Genomic DNA, 6,454 nt, shown 5'->3' with positions numbered 1-6,454 from the left:
TACACGGGGATTCTTGGCCCCCGGAGGAGAAGAATTCAATCCGGGGCCAGAGACGAGGCTTGATCGCTCAGAGCTTTTGTGTAATAAAGTTTTATTAAAGTATAAAGGAGATAGAGAAAGCTTCTGACATAGGCATCAGAAGGGGGCAGAAAGAGTACCCACTTGCTAGTGTTAACAATGAAGTTATATACTCCAAAGAATGTCTGGAGGTTGTAAGGACCTCCCATAATTTACATTTTAAGATAACAGAATTAGCCAGAAGGTTTGATCCAGAGACTGTCCTTAGGCAGGATACATTATTGTTATATAATCCTAAGGAATGTGGAGAAAGAAAAAAAGTTTGTCCTTTCTTCCTCCTTGAGAATTCCAGACCCCCTCTCTCCTTGGGGACCACTAGACTCCCTATCAACCTGCCTAGGAAATGACTCTCTCATTCCCCCCTTTTCTTTTAGGAGAATTATGTTGCCTAGGGAAAAGGGGTGTCGTTCTCGTTCCATAACTGCTTCCGAGCTGACAAGGGGCATTGTCCCTAAATTGGTGAGGCAACATATTCTCTTAATCCTCATATTGAGGATATCTGATCCAGGGGCCCCAAATAGTAGCTGGAGGAAGCTACAGCAGTAGCAGGAGTTTGAGCAACCATTTGTAACTTAAAAGCTTTCATGCGGCTAGAAACAAATCCAGTTATACAATTACAGATGCAGAGGGCAAACAGCAAAAACACAACATTCAGAATCAAAATTAAAAGTCACATCATGTCCTTAGTTAAAGTGCAAAGTGCTGCACCAGTCCATTTTAGGGTTGGTAGATGTCATCAGATGAAGAAGAGGCATTGCATGTGATTGTTGTCGAAGGTATTCACAGACTTGGAGAAAGTCTTTTCCTTGAAGTGGGGATGTCCACCACGGGAAGCCTTCCACTGATGAAGAGAGGAGCGCTCCGCAGACCCAGCAGTTAGACCGATTGTGGAATGTAGCATAGGAGTGAGCCCAGGACAGGAAGACATTGTCTTGAGGATCCAACGGCAGACTCAGGATATTTGGAGTCAGCAGAAGTAGACTCACATAGATTATCAGGCCTATCCCCTGCCCTTTGTTTAACTCTAGAGCTCGAGTCAGAGCCACAAGCTCCGCTAACAGAGCACTGGTTCCCTGGGGGAGAGATTTTGCTTCCAAAACCTGTTCAGCAGTCACCATGGCGTAACCTGCTTTATGCTTTCCATCCTGAACAAAAGAACTGCCATCTGTAAATATTTCCATGTTAGGATTGTCTAATGGGGTATCCTTTAGATCCTCCCGAGCTGCATAGTTTAAAGTTAGGAATTGAGAACAAGCGTGATCAGGTGTTTCATTTTCCTTCTCAGGAAGGAAAATGGCAGGATTTAAATTTCCACAAACTTTGAGCTTAGTCTCTGGTCCTTCTAACAACAATGACTGATACTTAAGAAGCCTACTGTCTGTCATCCAAATATTAACCTTAGAATTTAAGATTCCACTCACATCATGAGAAGTCAGTACAGTAAGGTTTCGTCCATTAATTATTTTTAAAGCTTCGGGTGCTAATAAAGCCGCTGCCCCAATTACTCTTAGGCAGTGGGGCCACCCACGTGAAACTACGTCTAATTCTCTGCTTAGATAAGCAACAGGTTGGTGAGGCCTTCGGGGTTGTGTCAAAACTCCCAAAGCCACACCTTTTCTTTCAGTGACAAACAAATTAAATCCTGACCCTGTGGGCAAGGTCAGAGCTGGAGCTTGCAGGAGAGCAGTCTGAAGAATCTTAAAAGCCTTTTGAGTTTCTGGAGACCAAACCAGTTTGTCGGTTTGGGCCTGCTGAGTTTCAGCTATAAGTTTATATAAAGGCCGGGCAAGTTCCCCATAACCTGGAATCCAAATGCGACAGTATCCTGTGATTCCCAAAAATCCTCTCAATTGTCTTAAAGTCATAGGTAGGGGGTGATTTAGTATAGGTTTAATTCTCTCAGGGCCTATGGCCCTAGTCTCTTCTGATATGATTAGGCCCAGATATCTAACCGATTGTTGACAAAACTGAGCCTTTTCTCTTGATGTCTTGTAACCACAGTCTGCCAGAAAGTTTAAGAAATTTTCTGAGGCTTGCGAACAAGCTTCCTCTGTCTCAGCACAGAGCAAAATATCATCTACATATTGTATCACCACTGCTTCAGAGCTATTAAAGTTTTGTAGATCCCGTGACAAACTTTGTCCGAATAAGTGAGGACTGTCATGAAATCCCTGGGGCAAAACTGTCCAGGTTAACTGAGAAGCTGGCTGCGTAGGGTCTTCAAAGGCAAATAGAAATTGACTTTCTTCCGCCAAAGGCACTGAATAGAAGGCATCCTTTAAATCAATTACTGAGAAATATTTGGCCCTTTCAGGAATTTCGGACAGTAGAGTATAAGGATTAGGCACCACGGGGTGTAAAGGAACTACAGCCTCATTTATTATTCGTAAATCTTGAACTAGTCTCCATTTACCATTTGATTTCTTTATACCCAAAATAGGAGTGTTGCAAGGACTGTTACAGGGAATTAATAGTCCCTGCTCCTTTAAATTTTCCATGATAGGTTTTAACCCTTCTTTAACTTCAGGTTTCAGTGGATACTGCTTCTTATGTGCAAATACGTGTGGGTCTTTGAGGTTAACAACTACAGGAATAGCATTTTGTGCTCGACCTACAGATTTTCCATCCGCCCATACTCTAGGATTTACATTTTGTTCAACTAAAGGGAGAGAAAGGAAGGGCTCCATATTCATGAAAACAGAGGCATGGACCTTGCTCAGGATATCCCTTCCCAAAAGGGGTGAGGGAGATTCTGGCATGATCAGAAACTCGTGTGAAAACAGCACAGAATCCCAGTTGCAAGATAAAGAATAACTGAAATAATATCTTTTGGCTCGTCCAGACAGTCCCATTACGGAAGTGGATCGGGAAGAAAGTGGGCCAGGGGCTTCAGTAAGCACAGAATAAGTTGCCCCAGTATCTAAAAGGAAATCGACGGATTGGCCCCCCACGATTATTAATACCCGGGGTTCCTCAGGTGTAATTAGGACGGGAGCCTGTGTGGGGACCCCCGGGCACCTTCAGTCCTGATTGTCTTGAGAGTCCAACCCCGGAGACCTGCACCTCTGGGGGCAGTCTCTCTTCCAGTGTAGTCCTTTGCAGACCGGACATGGAACGGGGGTGGTGGGGGGGGGTGGGCGGTGGCTTAGATGCCTGAGGGCAATCCCGCTTGAGGTGCCCCTCCTTTCCACATTAATAGCAAGCCCATCCCTTTTCACCTGGGCCCCTCTGGGCATTTTTCTCAGGCTGTTTAAGAACGTTTTTCATAGCCATGGCGAAGGCTTCCCCCTTTTCCTTTGTCTTTTTTTGCCTTTCTTCCTTTTCCTCATATTCCCTACCATAATACACTGTCTGAGCCAGTTGTAACAGAGTATCTAAAGACTGATTTGGTCCATACGCCTGTTTTAATAGCTTACGGCGGGTATCTGGAGCCGACTGAGTGAGAAACTATCCTTTAAGATCACTTTTCCCTCTTCACTTTTGGGATCAATCTCAGTGAATCTGCGAAGGCCTTCTCTCAGTCTATCTAGGAATTTACCAGGAGCTTCCTTCTCCTCCTGTTCTATGTCTGCCAATTTGCCATAGTTTAAAGGCTTTAGAACGCACCTGCCTAAACCCTTCAAGAATACATCTAACAAAATGACTCTGATCCAGTCTTTCTTTAGCTGTGTTGTAGTCCCAGTCTGGTTCTATAGTTGGGACCGCCTGATTCCCAGTGGGGAGGGCCGCTATCTCGTTCTCCCTCTTCCCTACTGATTCATTACCAAGCCATTCATCTCCATAAGCAACCGCTTTTCCCAAAACTCGAGTCTTTGACTGGGGAGTCAGCGTTTGTCCCAAGATATACATCACATCCTTCCAAGTGAGGTCATAAAGCAGAGTAACACCTTTAAAAGCTCTAATATATTTTTCTGGGTCCTCTAAATAGTCTCCCAGATCCTCCTTGATTCTTTGTATTTCTTGATAAGAAAAAGGCTTATTAACTCTCACAGACTGATTATTTCTCCCGGTGGGTGTTTCATAAAGAGGCAACAGCTTGTGTGGCTGTTCCTCAGTCTCTCTGGCTGCTCTGTGCATATGATCCCAGGGATAGATTGGAGAAACCTGTTTTTCCTCTTCTCTTTGTCTCCTGTCCTCCATCTCATCTCTTACTTCGATGGTCTGAGTTTCAACTGAAATCAGAGTAGTCTGAGGTCGTACTGAGACAGGAGTTGTTTGGACCTCCATGTGGGCAGTTTGAATCCCAGTTTGGAGTCCCCAGTACGGGGGCAGAGGACAGGAGGGAGCTGAAGGTTTCACGCCCAAATCTATACCCTTAGGACATAAGTTTGGCATATTTCACAGAGAGAAAAAGGGCAACACATATGCTACTTCTACCCATTTCCCTTGTTCCTTACAGAACCGGTCTAATTGTAGAACAGTATTATACTTAAGAGACCCTCCAACTGGCCACCGTTCGCCGTCTTCCAATGGATACTGTGGCCATGCAGTATCACATAGGAAGACCAGGTGTGTCTTCTTTAAGCCCTGGGGATCAAATCTATCCCAGTTTTTCAGGATACAGTTCAAAGGAATGAGGCTGGAATTGTTAGCTCCCATCTGTAAGAGAGAAAAAAAGCGACCAGTGCCATTTTTCTACCGGAGGCGTCCGTCCCTGCTCTAGATGGGGGTGTAGACAAACGTTACACCAAAAGCTTCTCCTTCCTGGTCGGACTTAGTCTGTCCCTTACCGACGCAGGCACCATACTCATCCCTCCCGGTTCTACCACCGAGATGGGGTGGAGATGTACCAGGGGTAGACTTGATAGCATCCCTACTTAACGTCCAGCTCTTCACCTTTAACCTTGCTTGCCTCTGATGTCCCCCGGGGTGAATCAGAGTAACCTTCTGGAATGCCTCCCAAGCTAAGACCACTGTGGGAAACATTCGTCACCTGAGTGCCTGTGCACGACCCTGAGTATTTCCTGACTACAATAAGACCAACACGAACATAAAACTGAGATGTTCTTTCCAAGCATCACCACACCAGTATAACAGCCTCCTCTGATCGACTAAGAGCCGGCATTCCCAAAGAAAAAAAACCCATCGCAGTCCCAATCTGAGTAACCTTTAACCTCAGAGATACTCTGGGAGCTAGAGCTCCATCTAGCTTCCGAACTTTCGATTCCTAGCGAGGCTAGGCGCTTTCTTGACTACCAATCCAAGTTTGGGACCTAAGCCACAGTATGCAGTAACAGTATAGATCACAAGTGCCTTGAAAGTCTGTGATCCGATAGATTAGGTTAGTTCTTCTAATTCTCAAGGAGTTATGAAATGGTCAAAGAGACCGAAAAGTTTGACCGAGAAAGGAGAGTTCGGTCCACATGTTTTGCCCATTTCTGGTCAGTTCCCGAAGGAGACATTGGGTGCCTCTTGGCATTGGCAGGTCGGTATAACCCCCCGACAGGTTTCTGCCATAAGCCATATGAGATCACCGTGGAACTGCAGAGCAGGGCTCCTTACTTGCTTCACGCAGGGCATGCCATTCATTCACACAAGCACACGGTAGAGTTAGTAAAGCACAGCAGAAAATGTGTTCGCTAAGAGAACAAAGAACTAAAGCTCCAAGCATCCTTACCTTGTCCTGAAGGATCCCGGACGAGCCCCCAAGATGAAAGGTTGTAGTTGAATCATGCAAATACACGGGGATTCTTGGCCCCCGGAGGAGAAGAATTCAATCCGGGGCCAGAGACGAGGCTTGATCGCTCAGAGCTTTTGTGTAATAAAGTTTTATTAAAGTATAAAGGAGATAGAGAAAGCTTCTGACATAGGCATCAGAAGGGGGCAGAAAGAGTACCCACTTGCTAGTGTTAACAATGAAGTTATATACTCCAAAGAATGTCTGGAGGTTGTAAGGACCTCCCATAATTTACATTTTAAGATAACAGAATTAGCCAGAAGGTTTGATCCAGAGACTGTCCTTAGGCAGGATATATTATTGTTATATAATCCTAAGGAATGTGGAGAAAGAAAAAAAGTTTGTCCTTTCTTCCTCCTTGAGAATTCCAGACCCCCTCTCTCCTTGGGGACCCCTAGACTCCCTATCAACCTGCCTAGGAAATGACTCTCTCACTCCTCTGAACAATGGTCTGTGGGCTCCATCACTCATGCTTGCTGACACTATGGCCTGGAAAGAGCCAATTCTAAGTGGTTGTGTGGCTTTATGGAGTACTCGGGGTAGCAGCTTCGGAGAAGGCAATGGCATCCCACTCCAGTACTCTTGCTTGGAAAATCCCATGGATGGAGGAGCCTGGTGGGCTGCACTCCATGGGGTCGCTGAGGGTCGGACACCACTGAGCGACTTCACTTTCACTTTTCACTTGCATGCATTGGAGAA

At 45.4% G+C, this 6,454-nt stretch overlaps 1 long non-coding RNA gene across 1 annotated transcript; it reads right to left on the bottom strand.

The window, feature by feature from the left end:
• Window positions 1-3: 3 nt before the first annotated feature.
• Window positions 4-6,178, bottom strand: LOC129650691 (uncharacterized). Its single transcript, XR_008713934.1, has 3 exons — window positions 5,696-6,178; window positions 4,641-4,677; window positions 4-1,029 (listed from the first exon to the last, which is right to left on the bottom strand). It is a non-coding gene; the product is annotated as an uncharacterized LOC129650691 (long non-coding RNA).
• Between the last annotated feature and the right edge of the window lie 276 nt (window positions 6,179-6,454).

This window comes from Bubalus kerabau, chromosome 4 (genome assembly GCF_029407905.1).
Source record: "Bubalus kerabau isolate K-KA32 ecotype Philippines breed swamp buffalo chromosome 4, PCC_UOA_SB_1v2, whole genome shotgun sequence".
Lineage (NCBI taxonomy): Eukaryota > Metazoa > Chordata > Mammalia > Artiodactyla > Bovidae > Bubalus > Bubalus kerabau.
Note: the sequence above shows the minus strand (reverse complement) of the source record. Positions and strands in the feature narration are given on the sequence as shown.